Source organism: Phyllostomus hastatus, unplaced genomic scaffold (assembly GCF_019186645.2).
Source record: "Phyllostomus hastatus isolate PE091 unplaced genomic scaffold, TTU_PhHast_1.1 phas_scaffold_555, whole genome shotgun sequence".
NCBI classification, from domain to species: Eukaryota; Metazoa; Chordata; class Mammalia; order Chiroptera; family Phyllostomidae; genus Phyllostomus; species Phyllostomus hastatus.
The window spans coordinates 1,089,907-1,107,380 of record NW_025334036.1 but is presented as its reverse complement, the minus strand read 5'-3'; the positions used below and the strand labels follow the sequence as shown (position 1 = coordinate 1,107,380).

The 17,474-nt window shown below is 42.7% G+C and overlaps 1 protein-coding gene across 14 annotated transcripts in view; it reads right to left on the bottom strand.

The window, feature by feature from the left end:
* ZFAND6 (zinc finger AN1-type containing 6) overlaps positions 1 to 17,474 on the bottom strand; it is a 47,103-nt gene that overhangs the window by 17,214 nt on the left and 12,415 nt on the right. For 2 of the 14 annotated variants that reach the window (XM_045824895.1, XM_045824899.1), the window contains exon 3: positions 7,384 to 7,547. The exons of 11 other annotated variants lie outside the window; for them this stretch is intronic. The gene's annotated coding sequence lies outside the window, so the exon portion shown is untranslated. Of the gene's footprint in view, positions 1 to 235; positions 261 to 7,383; positions 7,548 to 17,474 lie in introns of those variants that run through there. One more of the 14 variants, XM_045824901.1, reaches the window with a different exon arrangement.

The following is a 17,474-nucleotide window of genomic DNA, read 5'->3' as shown; positions in this document are numbered from 1 at the left end:
ATGGTACGAGGATGCTTTGTGGTTCTCTGTGTAGCAGTCCCCAGGTCCCTGGGTCAGGCTGTCTTTCCTGCTGTTGCTTGGCCTGGAAGGCTAAAAGGCAGGAGTCTGGCTACCATGAAAGTAGTAACACCTTTGGAATACTACCTACAGGTTCTTTCCCAGCAAATGATTAATTCATCATCTCCAACACACTAGGCTATACAAAGAGACCCCTCAAGTCAAATACAAACCTCACCTTCCCGTTACTGCTCTAAGGAAACTCTTCATGGACTGGTGTGATCGACCTCACAAAGACGGGCCCCTGTGCCACTTGCAGCAGAAGGAGACAGGTGGCAGCGACACTCGGGCCGAGTTCCTGCCTGTGACGGCCCTCACGTGTCACTCCTGGCCCACGACGGTCACGTCGGGGCTGGCAGACTTTTCTGTGAATGACCACACAGTGAGTATGTTAGGCTCCACAGGCCAGGCACAGGCAGCTACAGACAATAACTAATGAGCACAGTCGCTGTGTTCCAGTGAAGCTACGCTCATGGCCACGAAAATCTGAATTTCGTGGAACTTTCACGTCACAAAATGTCCTTCTTCTGATCCCCCCAAAACAGTCTCAGCTCATGGGATGAACAAAAATACCCGAGGAGCTCTGGAGAGATGTGGTGTAAGCTGCGGGCAGGCTGGGCAGACGTGGGACTCCAGCCCAGTTACCTGTGGGATTCTCCCACCCAAAGCTGAGGGTAAATTCTAAGTATCATTTGCTCTTGCAAAGTCTCATCTGTCTTATTTCGTGTATGCTCATCACCTCGCCAGCGGGAAGGACGAGGAAAGGCAGGACGCACCCAAGTCTGTGTGCCCGGGTGTGGTCTCTGTGGGGAGCTGTAGCCACGACAGAAGTGGCGGCACTGCTCTCCCCACACCCCACCTCCGCTTAGCACAGTGCCGCTTCCTCGCCAAACCGATCCACGGTGTCTTAAAAACCATAAAACCCTCCAATCACCGAATCTGGAGGATGTCTGTATTGCAGAAACGGATCACTGTGTCTGCCTGGTGTAGTTTCTTTTCTCACTTCTCTCAACTATCACATCGTCTCGTCCCGTCTGTCTCCCCTCCACTGGAAGGGGCCTCTGCGGTGCGGGGGTGCCGTCCACTCTGCTCGCCGACGCCTGAGCGAGTGCGTGGCCTGTGGCAGGCCTTCGGGGCGTGTCCAGTGCATGGATGCCACGGCCACAGTTCCAGCACTCACCCACACGCAGTCAAGCACCCGCCCCAAAGCAAGAAACTGGATCAGGCTCTTGTGAGAGAAAATGGGTCTGCTGTTTGAGACACTGAGGTTGCTGCCGGGCCTGCCAGCAGGGCCCCGTGCTCCAAGCTTTTCCATTCAGGCCACTCACAGGGGTTCATTTAGCAATTTGCCTAATTTAGCATGCCAAACATAGTAATTTTATGAGTAAAATTAAGTTGTAGTCAATTTTATGTTCTCAAATGACCCCAGTTTCATATCGCATGCCTTAAGAATTAGACACAGTTATCATCTACACAAGGCGACCCATTATGCTTTTTTGCAAAAGGGGGAAAAACCCACTCAAATTTCCCCGTTGGTTTCCATATTCCTGGACTTTCATTCACTTTTCTTTTCAAAAAGACTAACACAGGCTAGGATCTGCCCACGCAAGAGCCATATACAAAACCCACTTTCAGTCCCTCCTCTTCGGTCCTGAAGATGATGTTATAACCCAACCACGCACACTTCGTGACGCACCTCCACCGACCCTTTAAGGGGTCTCCTCTCCCAAGGCAACGCTCCGACTTAGTTTCCAGCATGTACAGATGAACGTCTGTATCCCCCCGACTTCTTCTGTTTAATACTGGCACCCACTGAATGAATTTCCACCTCCTCTGCTCCCCTGGTGTTTCGTACAATACTTTTTATACAAATACCTGGCTTTACTATTTACCTTTATTTATTTATATAATGCTTTTATGTGCCAAGCACTGTTCTGAGCACTTCATAAACATCAACTCCTTTAATCCACATAATGACCCCATAAAATGGGCACTATGACCACCCTGGTTTTGCAGACAAGGAGTCAGAGGGTAAGTGCATTGCTCAGGGTCACACAGCTACTACGTGAGGAGCCGCCGGAACCCACGCTCTAAACCAGTGGTTCCCAAGATGCAGCTGTGGGCCCTGGAGCCCCTGCAATCTCTCCAGAAGTCCAGGGGCTCAAAATCATCTTGACAAAAACAAAGGCCTGTGGGCTGCCTGTCCATGGCACTGACCAGCCGTGTTCAAGCGGGGAGGGAGGACAGCTGCAGCCCGGGCTCAGAGCAAGGCAGCCACCGCGGCCTCCCCACCACACTCAACCAAACCAGCTGCCACCAAACCAGCTGCCACCATCACTTAGGAACAGTCTTAATGCGACATTATCGACTTTATTAAATCTTGTTGCTGATTACACTTCAATGTACAGGTATTTACCCTCTCTGACCTACTCTGGGACACTGGCAACCAGAGTCAAGTCTTCCTTGTTCCTGCTTCCTACCCGTGAAGTGAAGTCCACTCTTGAACAGAGCTGAGCACCCCGCTCCTACCCAGCAACCACTTCAGGGCAAGGCCAGCTAAGGAAAACACTCTACCAATCGGAGGAAAAGCACGGACAGCTCCTTGGAATCACCGACATCGCCCTTCAATATGAACAGGGCCCGAAACACAGTCTGTAGGGAGAGAATACAAAACAGAAAAACCATTCCCGATACAGAGAACAGTTACTTAGTTTTTCCAGGGTTGCATGCCCAGTGCTGTAGATTATGGGCTGGCAAATTTTTTCGGTAAGGGCCTGACAGTAATGTAGTCTCTGTTGCAAGTGCTCAACCACCCCTGGCTGCGAGAAAAATAAGCCCCAGAGTTCATGTAAATGAATGGGCAGAGCTGGATCCAATAAAACTTCCATTTACAAAAAGAGCTGTCCAAAAGGATACAGACAATCCCTGCTCTAGATCAATGCCCGGCACATAGGAGAACCTCAAATATAGACTAGATGAATAATTAGATTATTTCAAAACTATTTTAGTTAGAACATTATCAGGAAAGATAGGGTAATATTATACAGCTGTCCCTCAGTTTTGCTTTCCTTTGCCACAGCTCTTTGCTCAAGGCACCGTAATATACTTACTGAGGTGCCTGCTGCTCTCCTGGGTACCACGAAGAGTTTCTGACGCACGGCTCTGCTCTCAGCGATCAGTACAAGGACAGGAATATTAACGTGTGTTAGTCATGTATCTGCACAGATACCATATCTATTCCCAAAATTATAACAATCCTTATCAATCACAAAAACATAAAATGCTAAGAGGCACCTTTCCCGGGTAATATTTTAAAATGCCCAAAATGTGACACATTCCAGAAGCTGATTTCTCTTTTTTCAGCTCAGACGCACTGCCTGGAGGAGGGGTAAGAAATGCATGGTGAAAGAGGCCTGAGCTCACTGTACAGGTGCCAACACAGGGGCCGTAGTAAGGAAGGCACAGTGACAAGGGCAAAGAGCGGACTTAATCGTGAAGTTGACTCCAATTTATTTAGATCAATGGTGAGCCACAGGGTTCTCCTATGGAGACGGGAGTGATCCTTGTCTTTCATACTTCACAGGATTTGGGGAAGATCAAATGATGGTAAAACACACTTCAAACCCCCCAAACAGCAACAGAAAGCTCAGGTGGCTTTGTCAGGTCACTCATCTGCAGTTCATCATGAGAGGGAGAGCTGCGAACTGCCAGGTATTTAATAGTAGCTGCAGCTATAAACCCCAGAATTCTCATTCATCAGCAGCTCACAAGGGCAAGGTCACGAAAGGCCTCCCTGCCCCACACAGAGAGCACTCACCACCTGTGCGTAAGGAGATGACTTCCACCCCAGGCAACACAACTGTCTTGATTGTAAGTGTGAGGGGACAGTTTCTAACACCCTCCTCTCAAAAGTTTACAAAATGATGCACTGATTATTCTGGAGAACTGTTAACAAAAATGTACTAAGCGCTTCAACTTGTTATTTGTAATTGTGGGGGACAGATAAAAGCAAGTATGTGGTCCTATCAGGGGAGAGTCCTATGCCTGGAACATAGGATGGTGGGAACTGACCCTGGCAACGGTAAGGCCACCCGGTGAAGGCTTTGTATCTAAGCTGAGGACTCTGAATTTAAACCTGCAGACCAGGGGGTGTCCTCATCACCCTGGAACGGGAAGGGGGGCTTAACAAGTGCTGTTTACTAAACTCTTGGCTACCACTTTTTTACATATCTCATATTGTTCTAAAAAGGGCTTCAGGGGACTTTAAAATGCATGCTGTATGACAACAGAAGTAAGCAAAACTGATCAATCCAAGGAAAAACGGTAGAGAAAATGCGAGGTCAGGTATATTGCTAATAAACAAAGGACACGCCCACAGGGAGCATCTACCAATTAGAAGCTATTCAGTGGACTGCAGTCCTGGGAGCGGCTGATGCAAAGGAGGACATGTATGACTAGCAAAGACGGCCCAATATTCAAAAGAAAAACAAACTACTTGAAAGTACAACTAGTCCGGACTCAGATAACACAGGAGCACCTCACGCGTGGTTTAGAAGTAGGACACAACGTGACACGGCCAACCATATCTGGGAAGCAGAAGGCAGTTTCCAGGCTATTGGCTGGCACACCTTTCAGCATAAGGCAGTAGTGTCAGGACCAACTCCACTACCAGCCAGTCCAAGACACAATCTTACAGCACGTAAGGGTGTGCCTGGGCTCACCAGGCGTGCTTGACACTTAGGCATCTTTATTGAGTTTATTTCTCGCAATTGTGCATTCGGTTAGTGATTGCTGAGGAGATGGGGTCGAAAACATCTTGTCTCAAGCAGAACAGTAGGGTGTCTTTTCGGTATTATTACACAGCAAGTTTTGTAAAAGACTTCATTTGAACCAAGGGGTTCAAAGGGCTAAAGCACGTGGAAGACCCATTCTGAGTTCCTGACCAGGAGCACATCCCCATGCTCACCAGAAGCCAAGTGGGCAGGGCTGACACACTACCAGGAACACCAGATGGTGACCTGACGAGGCCACGAGGCCAGTCAGGCAGCCACCCCACCTCGGAATTAAGATGCCCTGAGCGTCTACCCACTCAAGTTCTCATCATTTCATTTCGAGTCCTCCAAACCTTTTCCTGCAACTTAAAAAATCAGATCAGAAAATGACACAGGCAGCTATGTATTAGCAAGCACTGATTGGAAATGCTCGCCTGTTATCACGGACTAGGCCCTGTGCTAAGCACTTCGTACAAATTAGCAGGCTGTATCTCTCTGACAGGGTAGTACTATCACCCGCCCCCTGCTTTTTAATCACTTACAGACATTGAAGTCAGACGTGCCAATCGTTGCTTCCTCACTAAGGTTCCTGTTTAATATAATCTGTACTACCGGCAGCCCTTGGCTATGGCTGCCCAGTGCCGTGGGATGGCACCTCCAGACAGGCTCAGCAGGCCTAGCTGAAAACCTGGCCGCAACCATATGTGGGGGTGAGGAGGAGGCACACCACCAGTCGTAGGAAGATATCAAGGCTGTACACTTCCTGCAATTCCTCAAGGTTTTTAATACATCTCTACCCCCTTTTTCTTTCTTAGTGAGAATGGATATCTGTTCCCATGTGCTCTGGTCCCTGACTAGAAGCCAGTAAACAGTGATTTCTTTTAGAACACAAAGGCATGTTTGCACTTCCTGTTTCCCTCCCTAACATCTGCAATGTTTCTAAACACACAGGGAGAGTGATTACGAGTGCTAAAGTCCAGACTCCTTTCAGCTTCCAGCAGGACGATCCCAAACGGAGGAGGTTCTCCTACAATAAAAGTACTAAGCGATACCCAGTCCTTCCTGGAAGACCTCAGAGGAATACACTGTTCACACGCTGCCCCTCCTGCGGAGGAGCTTCTAGATTGGAAAGCACTCTGGCCCAGGCTGGGTGGGTCCAATAGTTGGAGCATCATCCTGCACATCGCAAGGCTGTGGGTTCAATCCCCCGTCAGTCAGGGCATGTATGGGAGGCAACCAATTGATGTTGCCCCCCACCTCAAATCAATAAAACCAAATACCTTGGATGAGGATTTTAAAAAATGAGAGTTGTCATCACTAAACAAGGAGACTGCAATACTCCTCCTCTAGAGCTACGGAAAGGTTAGGACCTGGATGACCCCTGGAGGGTCGATACACTGCTGTGTATCTACCGACCCACCCAGAGAGGACAAAACTCAGGCAAACGGACGCCTCGAGCTCCCCACGGTGCTGACCGGACCGGCACACATCTCCTGCGTTTCCGCCAGGTGCCTCTGACTACTGTTATGAGCGTACCCACAGTCAGCGCGCACTCTCCCTGTGCGGTCTCAATGTCTTCTCATTCCTGACCCTGAAGACAATTGTGATTTTTCTTCAGCCGACACGTTTGTGATGTGAAAGAAAAAGGATATTCACCTTAATGCAAATAACATGCCTTCCAGTCCATGCCTCCCTGAGTAGTTAATAAGAGTTTGTAATCCTTCATCCACAAGCTCATCATTTTCATCACTGCCAACGTCTTACATTTTAATCATCCTATCTGTATAACCATGCATTCCTCCAAGAAGAGAAAAATATCCCATTAAGAGTCTCACTCCTAAAGAAAAAACAGAACAGGAAAACTAGAAAAAATTAGATGCCCCTCACCAACCGCCAACTGATGCTTAAGGTGTTAAATTTCTAGTAAGAAAAAAAAAAGGATAATTTTTCTTCTTCACTGGATATTATTTTCAAAGCATTTTTAAAAACCAAAGTTTGTAATTTTAAAAGATTTCCAAATGCATTTAAGGAACAAGAGCTCCTTTAATTTAGAGTATATGTTCTCTCTGATTACAAAGAGCTATTTTTAAGGTCATTAATTATAACTTAAATTATTCCTCAAGAGCAGTTTTCTATATTAATACCTAACATCATATTCCCCAAAATATTTTTATGGTTGTTTGGTCAATACATTACTTTTAAAAGGCTGAAATCAACTGCAAAATAAACAGCAATCTAAGGAATTATCATCTTTTATATCACAATGAGATTTAGTTATGTGGATTCCACTGCTTAATATAATTCTGATAAAAAGACATAAGTAATGATATTTAGTTTTTAATCGCTATTCTAAAAAATTCTTCATAAATAAAAAATGTACCACCCACTCCGCCCTCAGTATTTTAAATCCTCAGTGTCCTACCCCCACTCCCACACAGAGAACCCTAAACAAATGCCTCTTCATGCTGACTTAAGGTGCCTTGAGCACTCCAGACTGAAAACGCTTCAGTTACTACGTCCAGTTACACAGGGTCCCAGGCTTAAGTCTACTCACACAGTGGAGGCGGATGAGCAAACGGCTGTCCTGTGTCTTGAGACAGACATTAGCTTCCTGCCTTCCCTATATCCTCATAAGCAGCTACTTAAAGTCTGAGTTTTATTGCAAGAAAACATTTTAAAGCCTTCAGTGTTTTCATGCAGCAGACTTCAGATTCATTCCTGTAACACATTTAACATGAAAGAGTTGAGACAGTTAAAATCAACTATGGACATTTTAATTGTCTAAAATTTAAAGGAGTACTTTCACTATTACAGCTATCTAAAAAGAGTTGTTGAGGTACAATTAAGAAATAAAATAATTTCATTTGGTATTTGACACCACTGTATAATATAAAAACAGATGACTTTAACATAGAGATTTGTCTTCACCTCGCCACAAGCTAGGGGAGCAAGGGTTAATTTTTATAGTCATATGTATGTAAAATAAGTAAACTAGGTATTTTTCTATTTTTCTAAGGTCTAGCTAATTTACTTAGCATAAACAGCTAAATAAATAACAACTAAGGAATAACTCTGACAGTTAGTGGAGTGACCTCAGTGTCCCAAGAATATACCTCTCAGGACCTCCTGAATGGGGAGGGGGAGATTCTTGGTTCTTATGTGATAGAAGGAGGAGCATTTCTAACATTCGCTGTGACTGGTTCAGTCCCCCACAGACTCAAATTTCTATAGCACCGTTTTTCCTACAGGTCATTCCTACAGGTCAATCAAGCATTAGAAGGCTCGTCTGAAAAGTAAAACTGCATTCAATCCAACTACCCTAGAATACCCAGACAACTACTTTTCTCTGACAAATACAATATTGGCCCCGATTTCAGGACTTCACAAACACGGTACACCTCCTATTTATATAACGACATGGTTTAAAAACACCATGAGAAATAGCAGCCAAACACTAGAATTTCACAAGTTTTCCAAGTATCACTTAATGTGGAAATATTTATTACACCATTGTTATGCCCTCAAACATGACTGAAAGTTTCAAGACTCATTCAAAATAATTCAAATGTTTCTTTATAATCTACTTACACTATATATGAATGATTTAAGAAAAAAATCAAGACCTCATAAAAGTTGTAACTTTACAGAATAATTTTCACACAAGCTAAAGTATTTGCCCAAGAGTCTGTGATTCAGCAGAACTTATTAAAACCTTGTGATTTTCACTGTATCAATCGTGGGCTGTAAAACAGAAGCATGCTCCCTGTACAATAATTAACATTTAATGAGTGATTCAGGTAAAATTACCAAAGAATGGTACAATTCTTTGTGGATCAAGGTTTCATGAGGCATAATATACAGTGAGTCTCAGAGTATCTATCTCCCCACAAATTACTTACTACCAAAGGAAAAACAGTAACTTTTAAGTGGAAGAATCTGGCAGATACCACATTAACCAAAAGATCAAAATTAGCATCACTGACAACCAGCCAAGCGGACATGTGCCTCCTGATGTGATGCACTCAGAAGCACATGCCACTGATGTAGCATTTAAGCCAAAGCCACATTTCCTAAACTTGCTCACAAGGACATATCGCATAAACTCAAATGGAGAGAGATTCTGTCAATAAATGGTCTGCCATTCTTCCAAAATGTCAATGCCATAAAAGACAAAGAAAAGCTAAGGAAACGTTCCTGAGTAAATGAAAATGGACACAGAACAACTAAATGCACTGAACGATTCTGTGCTGGGTCCTGGACCAGGAGGAAAACTACAAGAGCACAATGGGGACAAGCAGAGAAATCTGAACATGGACTGTATCATTACATTAGAGATCTGTACTATGTCGGTGTTAAATTTCCTTAATGCGGGAACTGAAATGTCCCTGAAAATATGAGAATGCCCTTATTCTTAGAAGTATATACCCACTACGTATTCCATGGTAAAGGGACATGATTGTCACCTTACTCTCAAAAAGTTCCAGAAAAAAATAACATCAGAGAATGACTGAGCAAATGTGGCAAAATGTTAACAATTGGTGCATCTTACCAAGTGGTTTTTGGAAAAATTATTTGTATCATTAATGCAGCTTTCTATAAACTTGAAATTATTTCAAAATAAAACCTGAAAAAATAAAAACATTTGAATGTCAACATTCTAAGGATTCTGAATACCTAACAAGGGAACCATATTTCCTATCTTACCTCTACACACTCCACACCAATCCAACAGCGATCAAAACCGGTTTGTGATGATCTATTTGACGAACTGCAAGTGAACAGTGTTTGTGCTGCAAACATCCAATGTGAGGGCTAAATGACAGCGTGTGACTCAGTGGCTCTGAGTCAAGGGCATGTTTGCCTCCTCTCTACCTTGCTTTCCACTGCAGCCTCTCCCCATCTGCTCGGCCATTAGAGAAGAAAGTTCTCTAACAGACCACTGCTGTTCTTCCACTGAGAGCACAGCAGGAGAGGTGCGTCTTGTTAAAAACTCCAAATTATGTTAATTTCTGGTTTTGCCAGGTAACAAAGCACAACCAAGGCAAGAGATAATGAATAATCAGTAACATACAAGGAAAGCAATAAATAAAACTTGATCATGCCAATAAAAAGCCGCAGAAGCACATAGTCACTACAGAGCGCCTGGAGAGAACGAGGCCCTGGCATACTTCCCACAGAGGAGCCCACATGCCAATGGATAATCCACAACCATGTCAGTGGCATGACACCACAAAATAAAGGGAGGACAGAGGGCGAGAAAACAGAGAGAGAGAGAGAACAGGAGTGAAAGAAAATACGCAAGATTTTTCTATCTTCCCTACCAGAGCTAAGAAGCAAAGCCTTACACTGAAACTGGAGCAGAGTTCCAGCTCCTAGGCAATTACACACACATCCACACGACTTGCACTCGATTTTCATAATGGCCTGATGTGAAAGGGCCAAGAACGGGACACAATCCAAATATCCACCAGATGGTGAATGCATGAACAAACTGTGAAATACCCACACAATGAAATACTGTTCAGCACAGGAAAAAATGAACTGCTGACGAACTTGACAACCTGGGTGAATCTCCAAATTATTGTGCTAAATGAGAGCAGACAGACACAAAAGGCCACCTTATACATGACTCAATTTACATGAAATCCTACAAAAAGCAACTACGACAGAGAGCAGATGCAGGGCCCAGTGCAGATCAACTCCAAAAGGGCACGAGGAAGCTTTCTGGGGCAGTGGGAGTGCTCCACATCATGCTTGTTTTAGTGAATTTGTTATAACTAAGACTACACACTTACAATTAGTAAATTTCATTGTATGCAAATTTACCTCGATAAAGCTGAATAAAAACAATAAAACAGGAGTGGGAACAACCCTTTTGATATCTGACCTGTGCCAGGTAGAGGATAAGCAATACAAGTCTGCCTTCCGCCCAGAGGAGCCCCATGACTGAGGAGTTTTCTGCAAGTTACCAGTTTCCCACTAGTATTTTTTCATCTTAAAAAATTTTTCTAACTAATCACTGTCATTATTTACAAGCAGAAAAACAAACTTTCCCCTTCCTTATCTTCCCTCTATATGCACTTCTCACCTCATTTCAACACCCTGAAAATGATTTCATACCCTGAACAATATCAAATGGGTTTGCTTTTTAAACCACACATTTGTTATTTTGTAAGCACAAAGCCATTAACTGGAGCTTGAACACGTACGTCACCTGAAGTCACGTGTATGTGTGGGGGAGCTTATAATTCTGACAAATTCTACTACACATTACTTGCTAGCACTGGATTCGAAAGTGTGACTGACATCAGGACTTTATTGCCTGTGGGCAAGAGCTACCTCCCAAACAAAGGCAGCGTGGCCCATTCCTCTCACCAGGAATCACTTCGGGTAGTTTCCTAGTTCTTTGGAAACTACAGAGAAAGCAATTTCCCCACACTTCCTTGCTCAAAGTTATGTTACAAAATAATTCATGTTCTAAAGAGTTTTCAATTTTTCAGATGAGAACTTCCATTTTTTAATGAAGGTCCTTCTCTTGAAAAGATTAGTCACCAGTATTCTAATACAAAACCTGCAGATTAATTTACAGTAAATTGGGTAATTTGAGGCCAAGACTTCTTTACAGAACTTCAAAAAATTTGAAAGTATTTTTAAGAAAAATTATAATTAAAAAATTTTACTTGTTTACCATAAAGTTACAGTGCTCAAAATAGCTATTTTTTAAATAAAAAGCTCTCAAACAATTTTTATCAAAGCTGTCAAGATAAAATACTCCAAGGTAAACAGCATGGCTGTGAGGAATACAACAACCTAAGACACAAATCCAGCCTCAGTGAATTAGGTGGAGCTCCTTTTCCCACAACTCTTACCTTTTAGAAATCTGAATGAATTAAAATGTTACTACCCATCTAATAAAAATTTTAATATTGAATAACTGGTATGTTTTCATTACCATGTTCAGTTTATTATACTGTTCATTGAGGATACACACTTGATTTTTCTTTAAGGTACCCAACAACCATCAAATCATTTTTCCCCTATAAGTAACTCTTGCATTTGTCCAGGTTAACAGTTTTCTTGCAGAGAAATCCTATCTGTTGCAAGCGGGATAGATATATATGCAAAAAACTAAGTACAAAAACATCACTTCTTAGAAACAGAGCACAGGTCAGTACACAAGGCACTTTCTGGGCACAGTGAGGCAGGTCGTTTTGGGAGGCCGGACTCCAGGAGCCACCTGCTCACTCAGCACTGCGTTTCTAGTACCTGGCACCCCTGCAAAGAACAGGTACCCTAAGTTTATGCAGAGTTCTAGCCACTCAAACGTTCATATAATGAATGAATTAACATTTGACTTGCATTTATCCATGTCATAAAAACAAACCTTGAACCCCTAGTAAATCAATCTCATCACCCAAGTAAAAATCAAATTAGCAGTTTTACCAATCTTTAATTTTAAGATCAATCAGGGCACACTTTAATGGTGTGGAACATATTAATCCAGTTTAAATTAACTCCTCTCCTCCCCCAGGCCATTATATAGCCAGTAGGAGATTCATCTATTCAACCTAAAAATAGTATGCCAGATGACAAGTCTGTGTTTACGACTTTCTAATTTCTACTACATTCTCTTCAAGAATTTAAATGGCACCCATAGGTCATTTTAAAAAAGCATAACAAAGACTGTATATAAGTACAACCAAAGGAGTCCCTTTTTCATACCATTGAGACATCCCACATGTATATTTTCAATATTTCTAATGCTGAAAAAACTAGTAATTTGACACATTTTCAAGCCTTCCTTAATTAGGGGAAAAAAAGTTGAAGCACATTAGCCCTAAAACGACTTAAGAGTCAGCACCAGAACCTGCATTGATGAGGTTTCACCATTATGTAGCAGTGACTTTCACACTTGTTTCACCTGATAGTGTACATAAACTAATTACTAAAATTCTGTGGCACATCAAAAAATATATTTTACCGATTTGACCAAAAAATAGGAATAATTTAGATTCATTGCCATTGGACTGCTATTGTGTTAGCTGTTGTCATTTTTTAAAAATCCTTACCCGAGGATATGTTTATTGATTTTAGAGAGAGGGGAAGGGGGAAACACAGAGAGAGAGAGAGAGAGAGAGAGAGAGAGAGAGAGAGACATCGATGGGCTGCCTCCCATGCACACCGCCACCAGGGACGGACCTGCAGCCTTTCCGTGTGCTGAACGACACTCCAAGCAGCTGAGCCCCAACTGAGCCACCTCGCTGGCCAGGGCTGCTGTCATTTGTTTACTTGACAATTTAAGGGAAAAGAGGTCAGTGGCCCTGACTAAACAGTCAGGTACTGCATGTCTTAAAAGTCCCTGTGGCGCACCGGGTGAAAATCGCTGTTATGTAGAGATCACCTTGGTAATCTCAGGCTCCTGTGTCAGTGGTACCTGACTCATACTGCTTGGCAGGCCCACATCAACCAGTCCAAAAAGCTTTTCTCTTCTGTTTCTGTGTGTAGTCGTAAAACACAAAATAAACTGCTAGGCACCATACTCTTTGAAGCCACTTAGCATTCAGGGGAAAATTGTTTCCACTTCATCAACAATGTGCCCTATTTATTTATTGTTCTCCTTCTTTACTGGTCTTAAATCTGCTGGATGAGAGCCAACCAGCTCCAACGCTGGCCTCAATATATTTACTGCTAGGAAGTTAAAGTCCCAACGACCTGGCTTTAAGTCAGCCAGAGCCAAAGACCAGAGAGTCTGACTCAAAATTTCCAAAGATAAGCAAGTTTAAAAAGTCAAGAGTCTTCCTGAATTGATCGCTAAACATGGATTTCCCTGTATAATCTTTACATCAGTGTTTCTCAAGGACATGGAATAACAGAATCAGAAACCTGCACGTTCCTATGCCCTACTTCACACCCACTGAATCAATTTCTGGAGGCTGAGCCCGAGAAGAACCACGCTCCGGCAAGTTCCTAATGTATCCTCAGGTTCAAGTCGGACAACTACCTTTGACATCTACTGGAATATGTTACTTAACACCTAACACAGTAAGTACATATTTACAGTTAAAAGAAAAATGGTTTCAAATTAGTGCAGACATGATGATTTTAGAATAATTTAGGTCAACTAAAATGAGGTCAAAGGCTGCATTTCAAAAGAAACCTCTCAAAGAAACACAATGGTTTCCCACTATAAATTTTGGAACACCACTACTTAAAATGTTAGCAAGTGCTTTGGGCTGGATACAGGCACGAAAACATGGTCAGTACTAACCGCAGTAGCTGGTAGGGAACAAGTGGTTCTACCTCATCACCTCACTTGCACTTCCTGCTTATGACAACTACAGTAAGGGGGGGTCTCAACATAGGATTGGCCACTCAGATTTGGGGGCGAGAGAGTGAGTAGCTACCAAGATTTGATATTCACTGAAAAAAAGATACATTATATGTTGTAAGCAATTACCTAAACATTTGAGAAAAATGATTTTGTATTAATGAAAACCAAGTAATACAGTCTTTTCAAATTATATATTATTGTTCTAACATTTAAAACCTATTAAATACATTGCTATTTTGCACTTTTATTATTTTAAAAAACAGCAAAAGATTACTTGAATAGTAAAATATGCCACATTAAAATAAACATTTGAGAGGACTATGGCATTTCCTGCCTCTAAAATGTTTTAATGGTTAAAACCAACCAAAAACCCCCACAACTTCTGCTTTTATAATGGGAAAGCATGGATTTTATTAAAAGTGTAAAATCGCATTAACTCCCAACTACACATAAGAATTCAACCCTTACAAAGAATTCAACCCTTTCAAAGAAGACAATATTTACCTATATTTTCAAAAGTTCTATCCACCTGATCTTTTCCTTTTACTACCAAGGTGCTTTCAAAGCTATTGATGAAAAAAGGCTTTTTTTTTTTTTTTGGCCCTAAAATATGTTAGAGGAGGATAGTGGAGAGAAATAAAGTAATATAGTAAGTACTTGGAAAAAAATTCCAGCCCTGGCTGGTGTGGCTCAGTAGATCGAGTGCTGGCCTGTGTACCAAAGGGTCGCTGGTTCGATTCCCAATCAGGGCACATGCCTGAGTTGTGGGCGAGGTCCCCAGTTGGGGGTGCACAAGAGGCAACCAAACACTGATGTTTCTCTCTCCCGCTTTCTCTCTCCCATTCCTCTCTAAAAAGTTAAGTAAAATCTTTTAAAAAAAATTCCAAACCAACTATTTCTAAGTTTACCTCATTTTTCTAGATGGGATTAGCCACAGCATTTTCCTTTTTTCATGATACATTTGATGTGAAAAACGGTGTGTGGTCTGTTTTCCTACCTGTAAGTCATCCAGTAGCTTATTGTCTCGTGTTCACAGGTAGATGCTGCACACATCTGGATGCAAAAATGGACACGAGGTCCAGGTTAACGGCTACTGAAGGAGGTCAGCAGCCTTTCAAACAACAGCCCAGAAAAAGTGCTTGCACACTGTGCCCACCCTACCTCTTACACAGCTCGGTCTCAAGCCTTTATTGAATGTAAGCACTTCAACAGCTCTGAAATTCAAAACTGACCACACATGGAAAACTACCTTTATTTTCCCTCATTCTTTTCTTGTCTTATGTCTCATTCTTTTATTGTCTTATTTTCTTATATCCTGTGCATTTAAAAATGTCTCTCTCTTTTGAGATGTTCCAAAAGATTGTCAGAAATGTTTACCTTAAAGCACTTCTAGACCTAGGCAAAAAGTTTTCATTTCAGCATGCCCTAGACGGAGAATGGCATGGCACGGAGCAGTATGGGGAAAAAGCTACAGGCACAGGAGGGCCAGCTTAGGAAGCCACACGGCTCATGGATGCAGAGGAAGGGCTTTGGCCAAATTCAGTTCAACCTGTGGACCCATTTCTCAGCTAAGACAAACTTGGACCATTTCTAAAATGTCTCACTTGTTAAATGAAGGCAATAATACTTACCTGTTTTATGGTTCTTTGGGTAGTGCCTCAGAGAATGTTTAGCACAGAAGTAGTTGGTATTATTATTTACCCTAGGTAGTTAAGAAAGGCTAGGCCCTGGCTGGTATGGTTCAGTGGATTGAGTGCCGGTCAGCGAACCAAAGGATCACTGGTTCAATACCCAGTCAGGGCACATAGCTGGGTTGTGGGCCAGGTCCCCAGGTGGGGGTGTACAAGAGGCAACTGATTGATGTATCTCTCACATACTGAAATAAATAAAATCTTTAAAAAAACAAAAAACAAATTTGTTAAAAGAATTCAGAAAGAACTGTAAGCAGAGAAAGGCAGACCTGATTACACAGTGAAGAACATATTACAGAGAGCCAAAACCAGAAGTTCAGTTAGGAGGTTGTTTCCGTAGTCTAAATGAGAAACCATAGTGTGGCCTGTGCTGAGATGAAGGAAAAAAAGTGCATGGATTCTAGAGACGCTGCAGATTTAAAATGGACAAGAAGCTGTGGCTACCTGGGGGTGAAGGAAAAGGGAGACCAGAATGCCCCAGGATCCAGCTCCGACGGTGGTGCCACCCACTACTGGCTTTGCAGGAGGGGAAAGGGTCTGAGAGAGAGCGCTAGGAGGACAAAACAAGCAGTTAGGGCTAGACAGGTTAAGTTCAGTGTCAGCATGGAAGAAACACTGATAAGCTGGATGAACATGGATTTCAAGTGCAAACAAAAAAATCTGGACCTAAGGCACAGATCTTGCAACCATTAACACATAGGGTGCGCAGGAGACTGAAGACTACCCAAGGGGTACAGCGAGGACAGTGTGAAGGTCCATGCCACACAAAGTCCAACACTCAGTGGCTCCGCTGAGGAAACATCTGCAGAGGGCAGACACACAGACCGGAGGCGGCCCCGGCAGTGTCAGTGAACGAACAAGGAGAGTTTTGAAAAGGCAAAAGTTATCCACAAAAAAATTAGCTCCCAAAACATTTACCGACTTCTACAAAGAAGCCGTGCAGGACATACACTGCAAAACTGTCGAGTCCCGCTATGTCAGAGAACAAGGAGATCTTGGAACCACTAAACCACTGGTTCCAGGTAGTCTCAGTTTACCAACCTACGGCCCACCCAAAATTTCCCTTTTGTTATCAGAAAAACTAATCACTGCATTCCTCTCAAAAACAGACTGACAAGAGAGGCTTTAAAGGCATTTCTTATCCCCTCTAGATCGCTCTCTCCCCATTCTAAAAGCATACAACAGAGCTATCACTGGTCGCAGCTTGCCTCAAAGTCACAGCATTTAAAGAGTTTTCTCCTCCCTCTAGAAAACTGGTTTCTACCCTCTAAGGAAAACGTCTGTACTAAAAGGAAGTGCCAGGTACCCCCTGGCCCTGTCAACCAGAGACCAGTTCTGTGGAGCTACAGCAGAAAGACCATGAAGGTGATCATTCCTCAAAGTGCCAGTGTTCCCGGAGGAGGTGAACCTTTACCTGGGTCCCCATCAAAACATGGTAATCTACAGCCAAGCTTGAAATGACTTCCACTGAAATTGTTACACTTACAATTACCTTCATCTCTACCTGGCAGGAATAAAAGTCATCTTTTAAGAAGAAAATTAAATATATTTCCTCAAATGTAGAACAAAGGAAATATTTATGACACAAATTTAAGCATCAACAAAAATTTTTAAATATTCAAG